We start from the raw sequence: 23,628 nt of genomic DNA, 5'->3' as shown, positions 1-23,628 counted from the left end.
CTGTGTTGGTACCTAGATACTCCTGGATAGCATATGTCAGAGTTGAAATCCAAATCCAGAAAGGGACTAACACTCTCACCATCCAGCAAATCAATTTTCCTTTGATTTCCTAGCTTTCAGTTTAGCACCTGTTACTGTCTGTGTGCTGCAGCTGTTTTCACAATGGAACACTAATTTCTTTCTCCATAGAATGAATCTTCTCTCTTTGCCTCTGCCATGTGATTAGAGGATATGATAGTGAGATCTATCTAAATCTTACATATCTGTCCATGCACAACAGATATGTAATAATATAAATAAGTTCTAATAAATAAGCTCTTATGGGATTTCACTGCTATGTGAGCATTAGGGTGAGTTTACAAAAATTAAGATGGCTATGAGGTCTTCTATGATACTACACTTGATCTTAGCCAAAAGGCCGAGATGCGATAAGAGGTCTTCTATGAAACTACTGTTTTATTTGTGGCCTGTCATTAACCAACACATTGTTAGGTGGCACATGACTACACTTGCACCCAATTTCTCTGATTTTATCCCTTTCTCTGTTGCTTCCCGTGACGTTTCAAGTTTCTAATTTCAGGGTCTCTATGACATGATTTGACTGTTCCTATGTTAGTCAGCTTTCCATTGCTGTGACCAAATGCCTGAGATAAACAACTTCAAAAGAGAAAGGATTTATGTTAGCTCACAGTTCCAGAGATCTCAGTACATGTCACTTGGCCCCGTCATTTCTGGGTAAGGCAGAACATCATGGTGGAGAGTGCAGGCTAGTGCAAAGCTGCTCACCTCATGGTGGCCAGGGAGCAAAGAGATAGAGAGAAAAAGTGACCAGGGTCCCAGTAAACCCTTCAAGGTTGTGCCCCCAATTTCCTACTTTCTCTAACAAGGCCCACCTCTGAAGGTTTCCACCACCTCCTCATGGCACCATGAGCTATGGACCAAACCTTCAACACATGAGATTTGAGGGGACATTTGAGATTGATAACATGTCTTCTTCTGCAGATATCTAGTTATCCTACTCATTCCTATTAACTTCTCTGTCTCCTGTCTATTAAATGATCTCCCAATATCTTTCTCACTGTAGATGTACAAGTTACTTATTAACTGTTGTGTAGCAAGCACTGGAAGTTTAGGTAATTTAAACAACAGACATTTATTACCTCTCACTGGACCGATGCTCAGGAATTAGGGAGTGGCCAAGCTTGGTGGCACTGCTTTGGGGTCCCTGATGGAATTGTTCTCGAGCTTTCACCTGTTGCTTGGGCTGTCTTTATTTCAAGGCTGAAATGGGGCTGAAAAATACACTGGTACAGTTGTTATCAGGGCTATAGTCCTCAATGGATGTTGGTGAGAAACTTCATGTTCTCCCCATGGGGGCTTCTCCATAGGACTACATCCAACATATCTTAATCCCTCATCAGTGGACAAGAGAGACAGAGAGAGAACACACATTTTTTTATAACCTAATATCAAAAGTAAGGAACCTTCACTTCTGCCATATGATATTGATTGAACAGCGTGCCTGAATAAACCAATTATAGTGCCATATGCAGGAAACTGCACAGGTTGTGAACACCAGGAGGTGAGCTTGCTAGTAGCTGTCCTCAGGGCTGGTAACCATGGTTAGATCTTTTATATTAATTTACTCTTACTTGTGGAGTTGGAGGAGGGAGAAAACCTAAATGTGTGAATTCAACTTATCATGTATAACCAGAAATCTACAGTAAATTTATAAAGCAGGATTTATAGAGAGAGCCTTGGGAGTTAGTTCATCAGTGGGGGGAAATTTTCCCTACTAAATGCTTTTTTTTAGATTTGGGCCCATCACCCCAATGGAAAAAAAAAAAAAAAAAAAAAAAAAAAACACTTGAAAATACCAAGCAGTCAGAAACATAACCGAATTTATTCCATGCCAATTGAATTACTCATAGAAAATTTGACAGTTAGATCCACATACTACCTGCTATTCTAAAACCCTGACTAATACAGATGAAATTCTACCTGTGATTTCTATTGAAGGAATGCTGGGCATTTAGACTGAATTTTCTGGGACTAGCTGTTTTCTGCATTTTTTGCTTTTATGTTGTTAAGAAGAAAGCTTTGGCTGGAGGCAATGTTCTGGAAAGAGAACATGATACACAAATGCTTTTCTCAGTGGTATGAAGAGAATATGTTCTTAATAATGCAAAAATTGCATATTGATTGGTTAAGTCAGCCTTTTTTAAGGTTTGGACTAAGGATAATAGGAGGTATAATATTTGATGAGGTCCATTTGTAACCATTTCACTTTAAGCAACGGGATGGGTGACTAATGTAATAAGGGCAAAATATATGCTAGAATTTTATACAATCTTACCACAATGACAAATGTTATGCTAGCCAACTATCAACTCCTGCAACATTGCTTCTTATGCCTCACATTTCCATTGGTTTTCAGGAACTCAAATCACATTCAGTGTATACCTCTTGCTGGCAAAATATCTGAAACAGTGTTTTACAGTGGACAATTCTATTTTACTATCTTCCTGCAGAAGAAAGGGCTAATGTACAGAAAATTTAGCAAATCGACATAGTTTCTAGTGAAACTGATTTATATGGTTATCATTCGAAAATTTGTATCATTTATAATACTGACATGCATCAGTGGCATGATTCTCAGAGACTTTGCATGATGAAAATTCAGATGTAATGTATTTGGTATATTTCCACAAGCAAATTTATATTGTATTGCTGTTTTTTAATAAATTAGCAATCCATTCACAAATATGCAGTTTATAAATATATATGAATGATGTATGCACACATAATTGTTAGATCAAGATGAGGATATATGTGTGCAGTAGTTACAGACATAGCCACAGACTTATCTACGTATATAGAGAATATCTTAAAATAATATCTGATGTATTTCTTCCAGATGATATTTAGTTCTTAACTGTGCATACTTCACTGATAATGATGGCTTCAATAGCTTGAAGAAAAAGGAAAATACTGGCTAGAATGAAGATATGCTTTTGTTTTCAATTTCCAACTATAGCACATATTTTTAACAGACTTAGTAAGCTGAAAATGCTGTTACCTTTCAAGAGTACTGATCTTGAGAGAGCAAAACACTGTAGTTACTCTACATGCATCAAGAGTAAATGCTAGCCAGGCATGGTAACACATGCCTATAATCCCAGAAGCTCAGGAGGCTGAGGCAAGAAGATTGTGGGTTCAAAGCCAGCCTCAGCAATTTAGTAAGGCCCTAGGGAACTCAGTGACATCCTGTCTCTAAACAGGAAAAAAAAAGGCTAGGGATATGGCTCTGTGGTTAAGTATCCCTGGTTTCAATCTCTAGTACCAAAAAAAAAGTAAAAAAAAAAAAGGTAGCAATGTGTCCTTCAGAATAAAGTGCTGACTATGAGTTACGAGGATTCAAAATTACTTAAAATTACTTGCTTGTTTTCAGGCAACGATGTTTGAAGAGTGTCCCTTGACCCTTATGCTCCTTGAGTTGAAGCCTGGATTGAAATTCTGTGGTTTTGAATAGAGGGAATCATGACCTTCACCAAGGTATCATTCTGAAGGGAACTTCACTCTGAGAAGAAGCTCCTAGTCAGAGAGACCACCTATGGGGACATGACCAAGAGAACCTCACATCTCTGATTCCTAAACTCCAAAGAACAGAGACATAGCCTGAATGCCAGCCGATATAAAGGGGTCTGAGGCCAGGAAAAGGAGGCCAGGCCTTGCAGGTCGATGACCAGAGGATAGTTCACCAAGATTAGTAATAGCAGGTACCAGTCACTGACAAAAAGTCCCAGCTGACCCTCGCTCTGATGGGCACCAGCTATTAACAGTTTAATGTTTCCAGACTCAATTGGCTCATTTGTAATGTGGGTCTATTAATGAATAGTGGACAGGACTGTGATAAAATCATATCAAATGCCATTTTTAAGAGATTGATGTGCTGGTTGTCATGTGAAAACCACTCAATAGTTATTAATGTTTCCTGTTCATTCCCGAATGCATGTAGTATTCTACTCCTGACTTTTGTGAGCTTTCATTCACTGATAGATTGATTAGAAATGCAGGTGCCAAAATCTTCAGTGGCAGAATTCAAAACCAAAGAAGGAGGATTTCCAGCATCCACTGTCCCCATATAGTCACACATAATAGTCCCACAAACACACTAAACATACTGTTCCCTTTATGACTAAATTCCCACAAACCCTTGACCTGCAACAAATCTTCTTTTTATTGACTTATTTTAAACATAATCCTAAACGACTAATGAAGTACATTTATATTGAAGGTATCTGAAAATCTGTAGTAATAAATATGAGGTGTCATGAATTTTATTAGGCAGATCTGTGCCAGATGACATACTCCAAAGAGTTCAGCGAAGAGATGCTAAAGGGCCATGTTATAGAGTGAACATATCTGTCTCACCAAAATTCATACGGTGAAATTCTAACCCCTAACTGATGGTATTATTACATAGGGTCTTTGGGTGGTATAGAGGTCATTAGGATGGAGACTGTGTGAAGAATGTCAGTGTCCTCTATCAAAGGGACACACAGAAAGAGGGGCTTCATCAGCACCTGTCCTTGCTTCAATCTTGGACTTCAAGCCTTCAAAACAGTAAGAAATAAATTTCTGTTGTTTATGCCACTCTGTGTATGTCATTTTGTTGTAGAAGCTATAACTAAGAACAAGCATTCATTTTTAGAGCTGTTGGTAGAGTGAGAGGATCCACTCAGGGCAGGTGAATTACCTAGGGATGAACAGAACACAGCAGCCATGACCATTCCCAGGCTTCAAGGATAAAACAAAGGAAAAGCAATACATGTAGCAAAGGGGTTGTCATTAAAGAGCTGTGGCTACAGGTAGAGAGACATAGATACTCTTGAAACAACACTCATCCATGAAAATCAGGAAAACCAACTCCTCTCTCTCTTCCTGGCCTGTCTCTTCCCATCAGTGCTTCCCATTGAGCAAACCCAACAGGAAGTAGGAGCCAAGGAGCCCAGGTAACGCAATATTGCCAATTGGTCTCCAGCTGCAGGAGGAAAAAGCAGAGAATGGAGTCTAGTTGTCAAGAGAGTAACCAGCACATCACTGGGCTGTGGGTGTGGGAATTCTCTATTTTAAGAGGAACATCGACCCAGACATAGAATAGCTCATTCACAAAACCAGGAATAGAAGATTCATTTAATAATTTCTAGGACATGTCTGTATCCACTCGGACTGGGATGTGCTACTTGGCAATTTGTTTTGTGGCCTCTTAATGAGTGGGTGTATGTCAGAAGATTTGTATAAATGACTTTGGTCTGGGTGGCCAATGACACATCTAACCAAAGACCCAAAGAACTCATCATATTTGTTTCTGGAAAATATACTTTTTCCCCCCTTCATCATTTCCCCTTCTTGTCCTCCCCCTCCTCCCCCTCCCCACTGTTTGTAGTATTGCCCAATACACTCATTTTCAAATGATGCTCATTCATGTCAAGATCATAACATTTTTGCTTGATTGGCAAGTGTATCTTCAAAGACACAAGAATGTTAATGGAATCACTTTCTGTGCACCTTCCAAAGTATTTCTAAGTATTAATATACTTAAAATGTGTGAAAGACTCATACTTTAATGCAAAGCATTTATCAGAATGTGATTCTGATTTATTCACCTTTGCACAATGATGGCCTCATGTGGAAATTTTTTATTACCACCATAAAATGTTTTAAAATCAATTAGCATAAATTAGAAAATATAGATTTCCCCCATTTGAAAAGGATAGGATTGTGTGTCTTCCTGATGCTTGGATAGTTTTATCACCTAAATATTTGAAGGAGATAATAATTGAAGAATACAACTCACAAACAAATTTATTTATTTATTTCTACTTAATGTCCTGAATTATGCATTGCATCCAATATGTCTCAGTAAAGTCCATTTTTTAGAAAAACAATCAATTTTAGAATACATAAGTTACATAAAAGTAGTGACTGAATAACAGGCAGCAATTATAGGTTAGTATATTAACCCATTACTTCACAGACAGGATACCAGGTTTGCTTTGCCTTCTTTTAGAGACAGGTATGATAATTTTTAATTGATCAAGCCATGTGATATCAAATATTTGTACCTTGAGGAACTTGATTGGAGCCATACCAGGTTTTAATGTATGCAGTAATCATATTGACTATGTAATTAGGTGTCACTCTAATTTTAGCATGCCTCAACAATTTTCTCAGCTGATCAGAGACATAAGTATTGGAATATTGACTACCTAGTGGTTTTAAGTCAGAAGAGAATTCTGGATGATTCTTTTCACTTTTATTTCAATGTTCCTCCTACTTTAAGTCCAAGCCAGTAAGAGTGATGAGTTGAATTCAGAGTCAGGGCTAGAGAACCCCAAGCCCCCATTCTATTTACACATTTAGTGTCGTAATTCCAACAATGAGAGACGATGCTTACACCGACCACTAATATATCTCTCTTGGTGATTTTTCTCTTACAAATTCAGTTAGTTTGATACTGTTTTGCGAGCTAGCTAATGCAATACTGACTCTATTTTAAAAGGCACTGTGAAAAAATACATGACTTCTAAAGTGATTTTTTTAAAAACTCTACCAAAATACTTACCTTATTAAAAACACTGAAGGTGTTTGGGCAACCAAAATTTTGTACTAGAGTGAGGATTCAATAAAATGTTAACCTAAAACTAATGAGCTCTGGCAAATTTTCTTTTCTTTTTGTGAATGGTGTCTGGCACATTACTTCCAACAGGCCAGATAGATGTCCTCTGCAATAATGGTCATGAAGGTACAATGACAGATGGCAAGCCCCTGGGACTCAGGGCACTGTTGGGAAAGGAGCATGAAATTTTTACTCTGTCTTCCTTTTTCTATTGTGACACACGGATGCTCCTGGTCAACAGTCATTTGCTCACGTGAATACTGTCATGGGTTCAGTTTCAGGGCCCCCTCCTTCCTGCAGGTAATTCCAGTGCATTTCCCAGGGCCATGTGTGAATCACTACTTATTCTCTTCACCGGGGTGGACGAGGGACACCGAAAGTTTGGATTAAAGACTCTGCAAGGGCTGTCAGTGCCACGAAGTGTCCTGTTCACAATTTTGACAGGGAATTTCCTCAAAGGTTACTGGTTGCTTTGTCCCCAATGCACTACAGTTTACCTTTTTTGGCATTTATGTTTTGTAGGTAATTCTGTGCTGGAGAATCTTGAAACCATTTGACTTGTGGAAGAAAATTGCTTGGAGCACTATGAAAATATCATTGAGACCATGTGGTTTTTAAACTCTTTTGCACTATTACTCTGTTTCCCAATTATTTCCAGCTGTGTCTAGCCACTAAGCAGACGTTCACAGCCTGACTTTTAAAAAATATATATATGTTTATGAAGTTCCATTTTGTTGTTGTTGTTGTTGTTTATTTTTCCAAGTGAACATCAAGAGTGAGGTAGAAAGGAAAGATTCAGCTCTACTCCAGGATCGCACCACTATTTGCCCTAGAACTCTGTGTCTGCTTTTCTTCATTTTTATATTTTTGACTAGAAAAGGAAATAAAACTAGAATGAAGTCTCATTACTTTCTATTCTATTTATTCATTCCTGTTTGCTAACACACATGAAGATGAAATTTTGCTGATATTACTTAATAAAAAGGATGTAAAGGTGAAAATTCATGGTTCAAAATAAAGAGAGTAACCTTCTGTTGGAATCAAAACTTCATCATGAAGAGCATCTGGTTGCCAATGAATCTTATAATGAATGGATTTCAGATCTGATTTATTTATCATAATTTTGCTAATCAGTAACTTTTTCAGCTTATGCTTGTATCTATTTTGTTTGAAAGTATTCTAAAACTTAGATACCTAAACTATTTCGGGGTGCTTCAGACCCCCGTCCATCCAAATTACATAACTTGCTTGACTACATGAATCAAATATGTAAGTGTCAAGAACAGAGCCTGGTTACCTGTTCCCAGAGGGGATATTGAAAACATTTAATGACTGGTGGAGCATGAGCAACAACCAATCAGAAACAGATGCCCTGTCCAATCAAAATGGACAGCAGCCATGATCAGCAGCAATTCCAGCAGGTGCTCACCAGCTGCCAGTCATCCGTGCTTTCTCCCAGGGGAGGTCTCTGCAGCTGCTTTCAGACCAGGGAGATTAGACAGGGATAGAGAATATGTAATGATGTACCTTCTCCACTACTTGATTTTGTCAGCAGCTCTTTCTACTATCTTTAATCCTATTTTAACTTGAGATCTAAAGGTATTCCCATAACATCAAGACTCTTAATTAATTTCCTAATTATAAGAAGAATGGAGTCATAAGCCAACATCCTGTGATATTTTGAATGAAAAAAAAATATGCCCTATTCTCAATGTAGGACAAGTTCTGACATTGGAAAGCTGCATGATGAGGAAGTTTGTAAGTTTTAGATCCAGTAGGATTTCCAATATGACTTTGTTTTTCAGCTTAAAGTTGGGTTGAAAGCCAACACAAACATAAAAACTAAAATTTAAAAATGGATTCCAAAGTGAACAAGAGATCATTTTAAAATTATCAACCTTTCTTCTTCCCATGCAGTAGTGAAAAAAGCACAGGTCTACTCGTTTTTTTTTTTTTTCTAAATTCCTCAAATTAAGTACGTGAGTCCAGGCACACACAGTATTTATTTTTAAACACATATGAGTGAAGCCTACACCTAATTCTGTATGTTATTTGTCTAAATTTAGTTTGAATTCTACCAAAAAAAATTCTATATGATGCAGAAAATAACATTCATCCCTGGTGATAAATTTAGTAACCAAAAGTTGGCAGAATATTAATAGATGTTAGAGGTCATTGCTCTCTTGCAACCACTAAAAACATGTTCTCTGTTATAAACATTTGAACAAGGTTTAAATTTGGTAGATTATTTATAAAATGAAAGCTTTGTAGACATTCCTCTCCAACATCCTAAGAGAATGGCCATCTCGTCCATCTCTGTATTCTTAGAGATGTATAATGTGCTATGAGCATGCCTCTTAAATACCAGGGATACTGAGAAAGCACAAGGGATCCTGCTTTGTAGTCAGGCAGGCGTAGATCCATACATTCCAAAGATCATAGTAAAACAACCCGTTCATTCATCCTCTTCACTCCACAAAATTTTATTGAGTGTCCACACTATGCCAGAGGACCATGATGCTGCTTTGATAAAGGCAACCTCATCCCTCTTTCTTCTATAAGGACATGTTCTAAAGGCAAGTCAAACAAGCTAAGTCAGAATTTAATGTAAATGGAAAAATATGCTTTGGTTGCAGTAAGGACAGGATGCTATTTGGGTTTAAAGAGAAAGAAGCTTTGTGGTTTAAGATGGGCGAAAGGATGGTAGCTGTTCCCCAAGGCTTTCCAAGGATACCTTTCAGAGGCACCAAAAACTAGCAAAGCCATTAGGTAAGGAGATCTTGTCATGTGACTCAAGTTGACATTTTATAATTTAGTCATTTCTTATGCCTTACTACTTCTTTGAAGTAGTCATATATATAAATAAGGATAGTATTTAGTTTATCAAAGCAATTGGTTTAGATTAGTTTACATTATTTACTCACAATGTGGAGGAACCAGTTAATTAGGAGTAACTCACAGAGCCTGCTGCCTGTCGGTCAGCTGGGCAGGCCCGGAGCAAGCTTGTGTAGCAGGTAGACTGTGTCCTAGCCTTAACTGTCCTTCAATCCTAACTTTCCATTTCTCTCTTCTTTCTTATTCTATTCATAAAGTTCTCAAGTTGTTCTATCATAGTCTTAGATATAGAAATGTAAAATTAATCTATCAAAATTGTCTTTCCTTTATTTTACATGAAAATATGCTCCAGTGAAAGTTTAAAGATTACCATTTCAAAATTTTAATTAGACTCTGATGACATGGCATGCACTTCTAACCTGGACATCTAATGGGTGCTAATATCCTGGCTCTTGAGGTAGAAGTAAGAGAATGAATTGTTATTGTAGTTTGCAAATGGCGAGTGTATGTGCCAATGTTGACCTTCCATGTGCTTCGGTTATACATCTATAGATTCCCTCAACCTCTGATGAAAAATACTTGGGGAAAAAAATTGCATCAGTACTGAGTATATACATGCTGTCTTCTTCTTGTTATTATACACTGAAAAATACAGTATAACAACAGTTTATTTAACATTTACATTGTATTCAGTATTGTAAGTACATCAGAGATGATTTAAAGTATATGGGAGCATGTGCCCAGATTATATGCAAATACTAAGCCATTTTGCATAAGGGACTCAAACAAGCATGTTTACATTTTGATATCCTTGGGGGTCCTGGAACTGATGCTATGTGCATATTGAGGGAAATACATACAGATGAGTGAGTAAAATACGATAATATGCAACATATCTGTATGTAGTTGTACATAGAGATATTTATCACATATATAGTTATTATATATAGGCATGCTATATACAAGGTTGCTATTTAGGCATTATAACTTCAAGAATTTACTTCATAAAATAATTTCAAAAAGTGATTCTGCTGTTTGTAATGAGCAGGTCCGTTAATTCCATTTTATCTCAGAGCTCCCAACTGTTCCAAAGAAAATTAAACATAGCAAAAATTTCTGTCAAATACTTCAGAGGGGCCTCTGATTCCTTTTCCTTTTGCCTCTGCTGTACAATTTCAACCAGCACTTTTTTGAAAATGGGTGGAGCAGAAGCTTTGAACTCAGGGGAAGGCAGACATGAAATGTCTGGAGCACTCTAATTGTTTTTTTCTGAGAAATTTAGTAATTATGGAGAAGCTCTGTTTATTTTAATGGCTTCTTATCACCACACACAGCTCACTTCATGACCACGTTTCATTAAGGGACTGCCATGACATCATGGAATAGCTCCAGTGTTTCCTGACACTTTAAAATTCTGTCACAGCCAATTGTCAGTATTGAACAGGATTTAGGGAGTCCAAGGGCATTCTCACGAAGCTGTGTTACATACATGTATACACATGTACATGTATATGGACGGACATGTGTGTATGTACAGACATACTGTATAACATTTGAAAGCATATGCTATAAACTACAAAATAAAAACCATAAAATATATTAGGTAAATGAATAATAGTTTGCAATGCAGTGGGGTGAAGGTTGGGCTTGTTTTATTTATTTATTTGGGTTCAATACTAGGGAGTGAACCCAAGGCCACTTTATTGCTGAACTACACCTCCAGCCATTTTTTTTGCTAAATTTTCCAGGCTGCCCTTTGAACTTGACATCCTCCTGCCTCAGCCTCCTAAATAACTGGGATTACATGTTTGTACCACTCCTGGCTTAAGGTTGGCCTTGTTTTAAATCATCATATATGTGGAGAACCTAAGAGGTAACTACTCCAGGGTAGCTGGTCTGAATAAGAAACCATTCCCAGTATACTCCAAGTCCATCCAGTGCAGGCAAAAATGATGAAGAAATGGCTGAATTAAAAAGTATCTATGTACACTGTTAAAATGATTGAGGGTATGCAGTTCTATTCAGATGACAGGAGTGCAGAAGTTATGCAAATGGTACCCAAGTCTTAGGAACTGCCTGACCACTTCTCTAAATAAAGGTTTATCTTATGCTCCTGTGGGGGGGGTGTCCATTTTTACCAATGGTTTCTGATATTTGAAATTTTACCCCAAGGCAATGATATCTCTAATAAAGCAATTTTAGCACTGGGACTGAAGGATTAGAGAGCTTGGAGGTGTTGGGAATGCAGAAACATTTTAGTGCACATAAATCACCTGACACATTTGGTCACTTATCCTAACACCTTGAAAGAATAGCCCTAGGTTCCTTTTAAGTAGAAGACAATGACTCTGTGAAAACCAGAAATCAATTGCCTTTCACTAGAAATATCAATTTCCCTAAATCTCCTTCATTGGCTTTTACCTTTGCCCATGCACACGGGACACGGGTGTGCAATTTGCATAAAACAAGGAGATAAGAAACCCATCCAGAAGCAACTTGGACAGGGGTGTTGGGCTGAAAGGTCACTTTAGGTTGTGGCTTGGGATCTTTGACCCCAGGCACAATGAACAGCAAAGCATTAGTGATTTTCTCATTTCCACTGAAAGCACTGGTCTGCTTTCGATGGGAATATCAAGTGTTACCATGGGTTGCTGCAGCTGCGAGCCATTATTTCCAGTGGCAGTGGAAATCCATTGAGAGATCTCCTGGGAGATTGTGCAAAATGCTGTGGTGGGTTTAATATTAACCCTTGCCACCACTGTAGCTAAGACTTCCAGCAAAGACCAAATTTCACTGGTCAGCGGCTGCCAAGTTTTAGAAAAAACAGACTTCATCACACGCAAAGCTTGATTTTGAGATGGAAAACAAGTGCCTTCTAATGCAACACTAGGCCCCTTGGAAGCCTTTAGTCTCCATTTGACAGTTTCACACCCTGCAATGTCTGTTTCATAGAGAGCTAGAAAGCCTTCCAGGGGGGAGAGCCTGCAATGAGGAATGCAGCCCAACTCTGAAGAACCCCTTGCCATTTTCTTTTATAGTTCAATATGTGCCTTAAAAGAAAAAAAAATTATATTACATTACCAGGCACACTAATATTTTATTTCTGCAGCTATTTTTTGGTTCTCCCTTAATTTGAAATGTCTCTATTGCTTTGTTTCATGTGTTGTTGAGGTACAAATCCTGAAAAACAAACACACAGAGATGAAGGTATGAGAAGTAGTCATGATTGTTTATCAAGGGTGAACAATTTCAAGCAGGCAACGCTCTCATTGTAATTTTAAAAACTTGTATACCAGCTCAGCACATTGACCCAAGTCCTGTTTCTATTTCAGAACAATCTCTACAATTAACCAGGTGCTGTTAATGGGTGGAAATAGTCATATGATCTGAAAAGTGGCTTAACCAGGGCTTCTCAGTCTGGGTACCATGGACATCTGGGGCTGGATAGTTCTTTGTTATAGAGGACTATCTTGTGATTTGTAGGATGTTTCTAAACATCTCTGGCCTCTGCCTACTGCATGCCAGTAGCACCCTTTCCCCCATGGTGTGACAGTCAAAATCAATGTTTATAGCAGCTCAATTCACAATGGCTAAACTGTGGAACCAAACTAGGCTCCCTTCAATAGATGAATGGATAAAGAAACTGTGGTACATATACACAATGGAGTATTACTCAGCATTAAAAGAGAATAAAATTATGGCATTTGCACATAAATGGAGAGAGCTGGGAAATATCATGCTAAGCAAAGTAAGCCAATCCCAAAATACCAAAGGCCGAATGTTCTCTCTGATAAGTGGATGCTGATCCATAATGGGAGTGGGGCGGGGAGCATGGGAAGAATGGAGTAACTTCGATTGGGCAAAGAGGAGGGAGGGATGGGGAGGAGAGGGCTTGAGGACAGAAAAGGTGGCGGACTGAGATGGACATCATTAGCCTAGATACACGTATGACTGCACATATGGAGAGATGCTACATTTTGTTCAATGGAAAGTTGTGTTCCATTTGTGTAAAAAAAAAAAAAAAAAAAGACTCTGGATCTTGCCAAGCATCACCTGGGATAAAAATCTCCTCAACATGAGCATCACTGGCCTAAAAGGAAATGGTTAGAAGGGAAAAGTACAATCATCCTTATGGCCAGAGACAATTTATACACAAACCCTAAATACTTGTTCTCAAATCCCACTCAGGCTTCACTCTCCTTCTGTTCTTCTGCTTGGGGGACTTCAAAGAGAGACATCCCCATCCCCTTCCCTGTGGCCTGCTGACATGCTCAGGTGGCACCCAGCTTGGCTTTTCATGTTCACTTAGAATTAAAGCCTTCAGTGCTGGGACCTGGCTCACAGCTCCTGGGTGACTCTGATGTCTGACTCTTGCACCATGGCTGTCCAGGGAAGGTCCAGGTAGGAGCAGATGGACAGCATCCACTACCCAGTCACCCCTCTGCATGGACAGAGGCAGAATGAGGACAAGTGGCTGGTATACCCCACTATGAGCACAATGGAGCTGGTCCTTGACATTCTCAATGAGACAAACCTTTGCAGGCCCAGTGGCTGATTCTTAGTTTAGAGAAAACTTGTCTTTATGCCACTCCACCATTTGTCCCTAAATGTAGCCTGTCCTGGAAGAGCCAATGTTGCTCCTCACGGCTGTAGCCATTTCCACCCAATTTGGATTTAGACTGCTTGGGAATAGACTTCCTCAACACTGTTTTCTAAAAGATCCTGTATTCCCACAAGAACATGACATTGTTAAACAGCAATTTCAGCTGAAAGTTAACAAGGTTTTAAGGTAGTTAAAAAACTGCGAAAGGCTGACTCCCAGTGTGAAATACAAAACCTGTGAAATTCAAATGTGCAGGAACGCTTTCATTTACTCAGAGCTGCGACCGAGGCTCAGAATGTTTCTTTGTTTAAAAGTAATCCATAGGCCAGCGTGTAGAGAAATGTAGGATTCTTAAAGTTGTTATTTTTTTATTTTTTCTTCGACTAATTATATGAGCTGAAAATAGCTCCATGTATACATAGCTAGGTGTTTTATATGCACTCTTTGTATTTCTCTCTCTCTCTCTCTCTCTGTATGTGTATATATATATATATATATATATATATATATATACACACACACACACACACACACACACACACACACAGACACATAATATATGCATAGGTTTGTAGTTGGACACAATACCTTTATTTTGTATATTTATTTTATGTGGTGCTGAGGATCGAACCCAGTGCCTTGCACGTGCTAGGTGAGTGTTGTACCCCTGAGCCCCCTAATATTCTTATATATTAATCATGGTGTATGTAACCACTTAGAAACTGTCATATATAAGATGAAACATAGTATGTTTCGATTGTGTGAACATTAAACTAGGATTCAATTCTCAGCTTGTTATGTCATTGTGGTCTAATAAGTGTAGCAACACCTGATCACCATTTCACCTGATTCTAAGTTTACTCTTAGGATAATAATTCTATGGTTTTTCTTTGCTTACTCTAAGAATTGTAAAAGGCCTTTAAAAACTTCTAGATCCATGAAATATATAAAACTAGAAATTTGTGTAGTTGCATACTTAGAGAACCAAATATTTAAAAAATTTAAGAGCAACTGTCATATGCAATTAATTTTGCCTTAATTCTGTATATAGTGTCAAATACAGTTCTTTTGTAAGCTATGCAGAGTTCTTCCAACTCTGTGATAAAATTAATCAGCATAGAGATGGTTAAACTAGGATTCAAAGGGAGTGGGATAGGAAGTGAAAATCTTTCCACCTACAAGAAGCCATCTCCCTTGTTTTATTCCACAAACTTTGTAAAATTCTTCAATATTTTGTACTTGGCTTTCATGTTTAGTTACTAAATATATGATTTTGAATGATATAATGAAATGCCTAATTTTGTCTGTTGTATTTCATATAGCAGCAGAAAAGGTATCTGAAAAAACTTTGGGGCCTATGAATATTGAAAAAATAGTATCATTCTGAAGTCTATCTCATCGTATAGGAAAGAACAAGAGGATTTCGTCACAGCATAGCCGTTCATCTGTAATAAATAGTTACATAAATAAGGGACTCAAACAGTACTTTCTTTATTCATACTGTTAAAATATAGTCATTAAAATATGTAACTCATCCCTAAAAGTATATGGTCGATATTTTCTCTTTTCATTTAATACCTTTTCGTTGCTATCACTAGATGTTTATTTAGAGTAGTCATGAATCCAATTTAAAAGACAGAACTTTGAATTTGAAATATGTAGAATTGACATCATAGGATACTTTTGACTTTAGAATCAATTTAAAGTTCTGTGCTACTGAGGTTTCAGATATATCATTTGTATATAAAGAAAAGATAAATCATGATAAATCTATATGATGTGATAGTTCACAGCAGTTTAAAATTATACAGTGATGAATTAAAAGAAGAAAAGTCTACAAAGTACATTAGGAAAAATAGGCAAATTACAAAATTCTGGAGCTGGTATAATCAAATGCTATTATATATATTTACACACATATATACACAAATATATAAAGTATATATTTATATATGTAGAATATGTATCAACATATATAGATTTATATCTGTCTTATGTGTAGTATATGAAAATGGAACAAAAATATTATGAACACACATGAATATAGAGAGAAAATATCTAAAGGCTGTAGCTTATCTCTGGGAGTTAGAAAGCAAGGGTCATTAAAAATTTATTTTATATTGGTATATGCATTTTATAAATGCTGTACAATTGTTTTTTTTATTTTATAATCAGAAAAAGTTTTAAAACTCTAGAATCTTTTCAAATATAACAAAAATAATTTGATTAGAACATAAGAAAAATTCAGTTTGAGGAATTAATTCTAGAGCAGATGGAAATATGATGGCTATATATGTGTCTGCCTCCAAGTACATTTTGAAGAGTATAAAATAAAAACACAATTAGAAAACAAATAAAAAGGATATACAAAAAGGGTTCTAACAAATGTGAGAAATAAAGAGGAGAAATTATTAAAATGTCTCTTGAAACCAGATTTATTTTACTATATTTTTTCCCAAAGAGTTAAGCTTTTCTTTTTTATATAGATGTCTAAGTCATGACAAAAAGGTTTCACTTTCCACTCTAATGGACGTATTTATTGAAAAATCAAGAAAATTTAAGGAAAAGGAAAATTTAGACATGTAAAATAGTATTTCTATTTATATTCAGGTGATTGATAAATTGTAAGTCTTTATCTGCATTTCACTGACAAAAAATAATTGAGCTTTCCTGTCTTTAAAAATTGTTCTTAAAATTTAAAAAAAAAGTAAACTGTCATTAAAAATTAATAATTTGCAGAAAAATCCAATGACATTCCTTCAGAGATAATGAATATCAATAATTCCTTAGAGATAATGAATATCAACTGCTGCCTTGAAACACTTCTATTTGTTAACTATCTTTTTATTTAAGTATAATTTTGATAACATAAGTGTGTAAGAGTTAAGTCACAGAGTAAGAGAGCACTGCCTTTACCACTTTCTGAGTTTTAAAGATGTTTTTATCATTGAATCCAGAAAGAAGAAATGGGAAGGTGGGCTACACATGGCATCAATGCACTTTAATTAAGTGCAATAACCCCCCTTTCCTGGGGTTGCTGTGTTCAGATGGGTTCCTCTGGACATTGACCTTCAGGGAGCCTATTTTTCAAGAGCCTCCATATGTATATGTGGACTTCCACTGCCCTCTGTTGGAATAGTGTGGAAGTTCAGGTGGTTTCAAAGATGAGAAATTGTTTCATTGTTTCATTTGTTTCATTTCCTTAGTTTTGGTGTTTTCATCTTTTAATATAAATCTGCTTGAGAATAAAATACCTTAAAAATGTCAAAGTTAAGGAAGGTGTCCTTAACTTCAAAGTATGTAAACTTCATTTAATACATTTGTTTACATGTTAAAAATAAGCCTAGACTTTCATAAGCATCTCATTATATGTAAATAATGCATATAAAAGAAAACTTTTTGCTTATTGAGACAGAACAAAGACTTTTAAAATGTTCTTGAAATAACAATTTTTCTTGCTCTGGAAGGAACCAAATGTAAAATATAATACTTCAGAAAAATTCATTATAATGGCATCATATTATCAACTTTTATTTTTAGGCAAATACTATGGAGAGTAAATTCTTTTAAAGATTGAAATGCATTAAAATCTGCAATTCATTTTATGCGGCTTTGGCTGAGTTAAGTCCAACATTGACCCTTGTTTCAGTGAGGAATTCTGGAGATGGAAGCCTTTGATCTGTGGTGCAGATGGTGATCCCTGTGCTTCTAGCAAAAATCCTCCACAAATATACAATAAGAAGTGACCTGGATAGGGGCTGGGGATGTGGCTCAAGCGGTAGCGCGCTTGCCTGGCATGCATGCGGCCCGGGTTTGATCCTCAGCACCACATACAAACAAAGATGTTGTGTACGCCTGAAAACTGAAAAATAAATATTAAAAAAAAATAAGTGACCTGGAAAAGTCACCTCATCGACCAGTAAAGAAGTGACCAGAGGTGGACGCAGAGGTGCCCAACACTATCTGGCTGGAGGCTTTGTTATTGATTGGATGTCAGTTTTTAATACATTGGATACTGCTTTTCAGCTAAAATTTAAAAATCTCTCCTCCCTTTTCAACATCTGGTTTAGCAATTCCTAGAGAGACAAAACAGCCCTTTCTCTCTCATCCCATCTATTAAAATGTACCTAGGTCCTGAGACAGAAATGAATGACCATGTCAGAACTGAATACTTCTACTCCAGTATTCTGCAAGAAATAAGCCCTAATGCCTAAAACCAAAATATTACAGTAGGACAATCTTCCACAGTGCAATTGATGGAAAATTAGCTTGGTTTCCTGTTATATCTCATGAAGTTATTTGTTACATCAAAATGCATGAAATATTATAATTAGTTCAATTTATTTCTTTATTTAAAGAACAAAATAATTTAAGTCCTTGTATCTGATTCTTTCCTGGTTGCTAAGTATTTTAATTTATAATAAACTATTTTAAACATATGTTCCATAAAGTGTTTCCAAACAATAGTTACCATATTGAATATGCAAAACCAGAGACTGGATTTATTCAAAATGCTTACATGTTGCAATATAGGGATAGACATTTATGGTGAAACTTGTACTTTTAACTATAGAGAAATCTTTAGTAACTGAGTCACTGTATGTCTCTTTTATAAAAGCAAACTTTCCTAAGATAAACAAAGTTCTTTTAATAAAATGAAATGTCAGTCTGAAGAAGTGATCACACATTTTGGGGGGTCCCTACAATTAACTAAAGTATAATAAAACAAAAAATTGACAAAAACCAATAATGTACATGTCTGTGTATTGTCATATGTCTGCCATAAGGTCAGGGATATTCAGGTCTCTGTAATTGATATTTTATATCCAGGTATCACCATTGTTAGAGATAAGAGACATCAGTCTTTTTAGTAAGAGAAAAAAAAAAGACTAAAACCTAGGTTGTAAATTATAATATAGTTTACGCTGGGCCTCAACTAGCATATATCCTGTCTGTATGGATAATGATGTCAATATGTAGGTTTAGTCATTGCTGATAATCTTACATCACTTATAAAAATGTATCACTTCATGCATAATTTAAAATAAAATATCATTAGAAAGAGTAGTGATTAAAGTGATGAAATTGATTTCAGTACAAAAGTGTTACTGTTGGAAACCATGGGATCAGAATTCATGAATATTCTAAATATCTTTTTACCCAGCACCAAAAGTTCATCCAAATCATCATTGTTTAAAATCAAACCTGCTGCCATGTGTCATTAAAAGCACATTATTTTGTGAGTGCTATAAAACAGAGCAGGAGGAAATTCATTAATGAAGGATTTCAAGATCACTTATAGTTACTCGAGGAGCTAAGAAATAGCATATATTTCTTTAAAGGTTGTCTTTGGGCAATCAGTCTTCTCCACTTCCAACTCATTGTTTTCTTGTAGCTGTGCAGCCAGGACTCACAGGGCTGGTGTGGAATGCAAATGTGGCACTTCTGTCTCCCCACTGCCTTCTGGAGTGTTCTTCATGAATCGGTCCATCCACAGAAAATTGCAACCATGCTGCAACTCAGAGAATGAGATGAGAACATGAAAGCTTTACCATCTCCACCTCCTTCTCCTCTTCTAGAGGCTTGCTAACATTGTCTCCCAGCCACAAACGCCACCCCATTCACTGAGAGTGCCCCATAATAATTCTTCCTCTGCTGTTCTTGCCTGTTCCCTTCAGGAGCTCCAGGCTGTGGAAGCACGAGGTGCTTCCACTTCCTGAGAAAGCTGGGACTCTTCCAGTGGCCTCGAGGCTGTGCTCTCATCCTCTGTCTTGCTTTCCTTGTGTGTCTTAGTCTCATGAGCACACAATCTGGGTTTCATGTCTCCGTTAGAACTGCCTAGGTTTAGGCTATTTTCCCTTTAAATTTTAACCAAAATAGGTAATGAGAAAATAATACTAAAAATACTCTGCCTTGATTTCAGACATGATGGATTATGTGAATTTCCAAAGTGGATTGGGGCTGGGGATGCAGAAACCTGATGAAAGGAACCCTTAGGTACCTCTTGATTTGAAATTGATTCTTTAGCATCCTGTTTCCAAAACATCTTTTGTGCTCCCTGACACATCTGTGTTTTCTGTTTGAGGGATGCTCCCAATTTAAATCAAGTGAAGAAGATGATGACTTGAGTTTACTAACTTAGTACCTGTTTCTGTGCTAACCTCAGCTCCTCCCCATAGGGCTTCCACAGTCTTCTCCACAGCGATGGAGAAGGATGCTTTTTCATAGGTCCCCAATTTCTACTCTTATGACACCCTCTGTTCAATAATTGAAATTACAGAACCTGTCACTGGAATTACCCACAGTCGAAGAACAATATTTGCAAACTTTCAAGTAAATTTTAAATGGGTTGATATTAGAAGATTCAGACAACTGTGTTTGTGGGGGCTGATCAACAAAATATGTATTCAAATTTGTAAAAGTTTGGTACTTTTATGTTCCTCTTCTTCTACAGGATATAATTGGAGCTACTGAAATCATCTTTATTTTTAACTTTACAAGGTTTTTTTTATTACAAAATGTTTTCACTTGATAATATCTTTAAATAATTAATGACAAAACATTGTGCTATTTATAAAGCCTTAATTGGAAAAGCATTAATTTTTATTCTTAACAACACAAGGGGGGCACGGTTTCCTTTTCCAATAGGCAGCAGCCCTATTATATAATCCAGTTGGTTAAAATATCCATAAATACCATGAATTCACATTAAGTATAAATAAAATGTTAAAAACATATTTTTTAGCCTGATAATTGAGGGGGGAAAATAGTTCATTCTAATTTTGTTGCAAATATTATTGGAGCCCATATGTTCACTGCTAATAGACTTTTCCAAGAAACTATATTTTGTGCCCAATATTACCAAATCCAAGTGTAGTGGCACAATTTCCATGCTGAAAGAGTCTATCCTTAGCTCAGGAGATGTCTTCTAAATTTATATTATTAGCCACACATAGGACAAGGAAATGTATACATTGGGAGAAGAGAATAATATATCCATCTTCACAAAGAGCAGAAATTATTACTTTAAAAATGTGTTATTGAATTGACAACTTATATTGCATGATATTCCATTGGTAGCTCCATAGTAGCATATTTGTGGACATTGTAGAGTATATTACATTAAATGTAGAAACACTGAGATGATTTTGTGGATATTCATGGAAATGAGCAAGTCTCTGCCAGTCATCAGGAGCAATATGCTAAATAAAAGGTAGTTGGCTTGTTTCCTAAGATTATTGTTAAACGTCCTTTTGTATTTATGGGGGAGATTTTCAAACAAGAGAATTTCATTTTCCAAATGGTTCATGGCTTCGTTTGTTTTGCATTTTCTTGGCACATGGATTAAATTATCTGAGAGGAGAGGAAATGAAGATGGTAACAATCCAATAATTCCTCTTCAGCGAAGAGCATTTAAAATTCAGTAACCATCGACGTTTAATTTCTTCCTCATTAGAACCAGGAGAGCAGAGAGATGGGGAGAGGGGGCTGATTTAAGAACATTGCAGCTCATTCTTAAAACATCATGGTATTTTTCTTGAAACAGAAGGTAGTAATCAATGAGAAGTTATTCAATGTGGTTCAGCTCATATAATACTTTCCTGGTGTTAGTCTAACCACTATTGCTTTGCACCTTTTTTTTTTTTTTAAACCTTAGTAGACTCTTGAAGGTCACATCTGTTAGGGCACATAATGGTTTTTAATCACACTTTTCTAAATGACTAGAACACAAGTATGTGAGGGGAGCAGCACTTAAACCTAAGCTTGATCCCTGTTGTAGGATATTTGGGTGGTGATTTTCTGGAGGATTGAATGCAAAATGGCAGAGACCTCTGCTGAACCCAAGCCAGTTGATATACAGCTGAACAATCAAATGCAGGCAGACCCCCACTCTGCGTAAGTCCCCTCTCCCGGAGGAGGATCAGGGAGAACACAGTTTCACTTTTAGGGAAGCAAAGAAGGCTAGAATAATATATTATCTTCCAGGCCCTTGTCTTCAATTCCAAACACCTCTAATGCACCTTAAATCCACATCAGATCAGTTTCAACCAAATTATAATAAGTATTCACAGTACAGTGCCCCTTCCCCAAGTTTGAATTAGGTGCTAAAAACAAATTTTTCCTCTTTTTTCAACTTATATTTAACTAGAGTCGTTGATGATGTGCTACTGACTTTTGTTATAAAGCTTGGAATAAAACTCAAATACTATAGTCCATATCAAATTAACCTGCATATATTTTCAGTAGTTATTTTTATTCTAGGGGCAAAAAGACCAAATTTAGAAATTAAATTTAGAAATTAAATTAATTCAATAACAACACTCTTCCAGGCAGTGAGGATATGACAGCTACAAACAACAAGGACCTTTCTCGTGGGACTTCTAGTCTCTATATATTGGTCTGGAAAATAAATACACACTAGATAAGTTCAGAAAGTAACAAATGTGATAAGGTAGATAACACAGAGTGATGGAAAAGGAATGACTGAAGGGTCCTGCTTATTTGTATCTTTTGTGAAGATATTTTGAAGACATGACATTTGTATTGAGACCTACAGGCAATCAACAATTAACTCTCAGAAGAGTTGAAAGCAAAAATAAGAACAAAATCTTATATAAAGAATGTTAGACAAATCATTGAAACATCCAATATGACTGGACCCCTTGAATGAGGGAAGCTTATTAATGGATGAGCTCCAGTTTGCACAAGGCCTTGGAAGTCATGGTGAGTTTTTCACATGGGCCATCAACATATTACGGCTGGGGATGTGGCTCAGTGGTTGAGTACCCCAGAATTCAATCTCTGGTACCAAAAAAATAAAAAAAGAGGGTTCTATTGTCCAACATTTTTTATATGTTTGCAATATTTTAACTAAAGATAACTTGAGGCATCTGCTGTCAAATCTATTCCTAAGTGCTAGTATATTATGTGCATGTTTTTGTTTGCTTTTGTACCATGGAGACCAAAAGACCTGAAAAAAAAATACAGAGGAGAAAAAGTTTATTTAGGCTCACAGTTTCAGAGGTCTCAGTTCATAGACGGTCAAGTACATGTTCTAAGAAGGAGGTGAAGCAGAACATCATGGTGGAAGGTTGTGACTGAATCAAGCAGCTCAGGACATGACAATCAGGATGCAAAAACAATGTCTCTGCTCACCCATAATGAAATATATATTCTAAAGGCACACCACCAGTTTCCCACCCTGTCCAGCCACACCCTACTTGCCTACAGTTACCACCCAGTTAATGCATTCAAGAAGATTAATGCACTGACTAGACTCAGGCTCTCAAAACCCAATCATTTCACCTCTAAACTGTCTCGCATTTTTGTCTAACTCTTGAGTTTGAGGGCCACCTTGTATTCAAACCATTACAATACCCAAATAAGATAGATCACATTACCTCAGAGACATGATCATTTCCTTCCATTTATGAAACTTATTACTTGGTAGGTAGCAACATCAAAGCCATCCTATTTGTTATCTAATTTAATTAGATATAAATAACAA

At 36.7% G+C, this 23,628-nt stretch overlaps 1 pseudogene; it reads right to left on the bottom strand.

The window, feature by feature from the left end:
• Positions 1–212: 212 nt before the first annotated feature.
• On the bottom strand, positions 213–430 carry LOC139704204 (U2 spliceosomal RNA; annotated as a pseudogene).
• Positions 431–23,628: the final 23,198 nt, after the last annotated feature.

The sequence above is a fragment of the Marmota flaviventris genome, unplaced genomic scaffold (genome assembly GCF_047511675.1).
Source record: "Marmota flaviventris isolate mMarFla1 unplaced genomic scaffold, mMarFla1.hap1 Scaffold_44, whole genome shotgun sequence".
NCBI lineage: Eukaryota > Metazoa > Chordata > Mammalia > Rodentia > Sciuridae > Marmota > Marmota flaviventris.
This window is presented reverse-complemented; position numbering and strand designations above follow the sequence as displayed.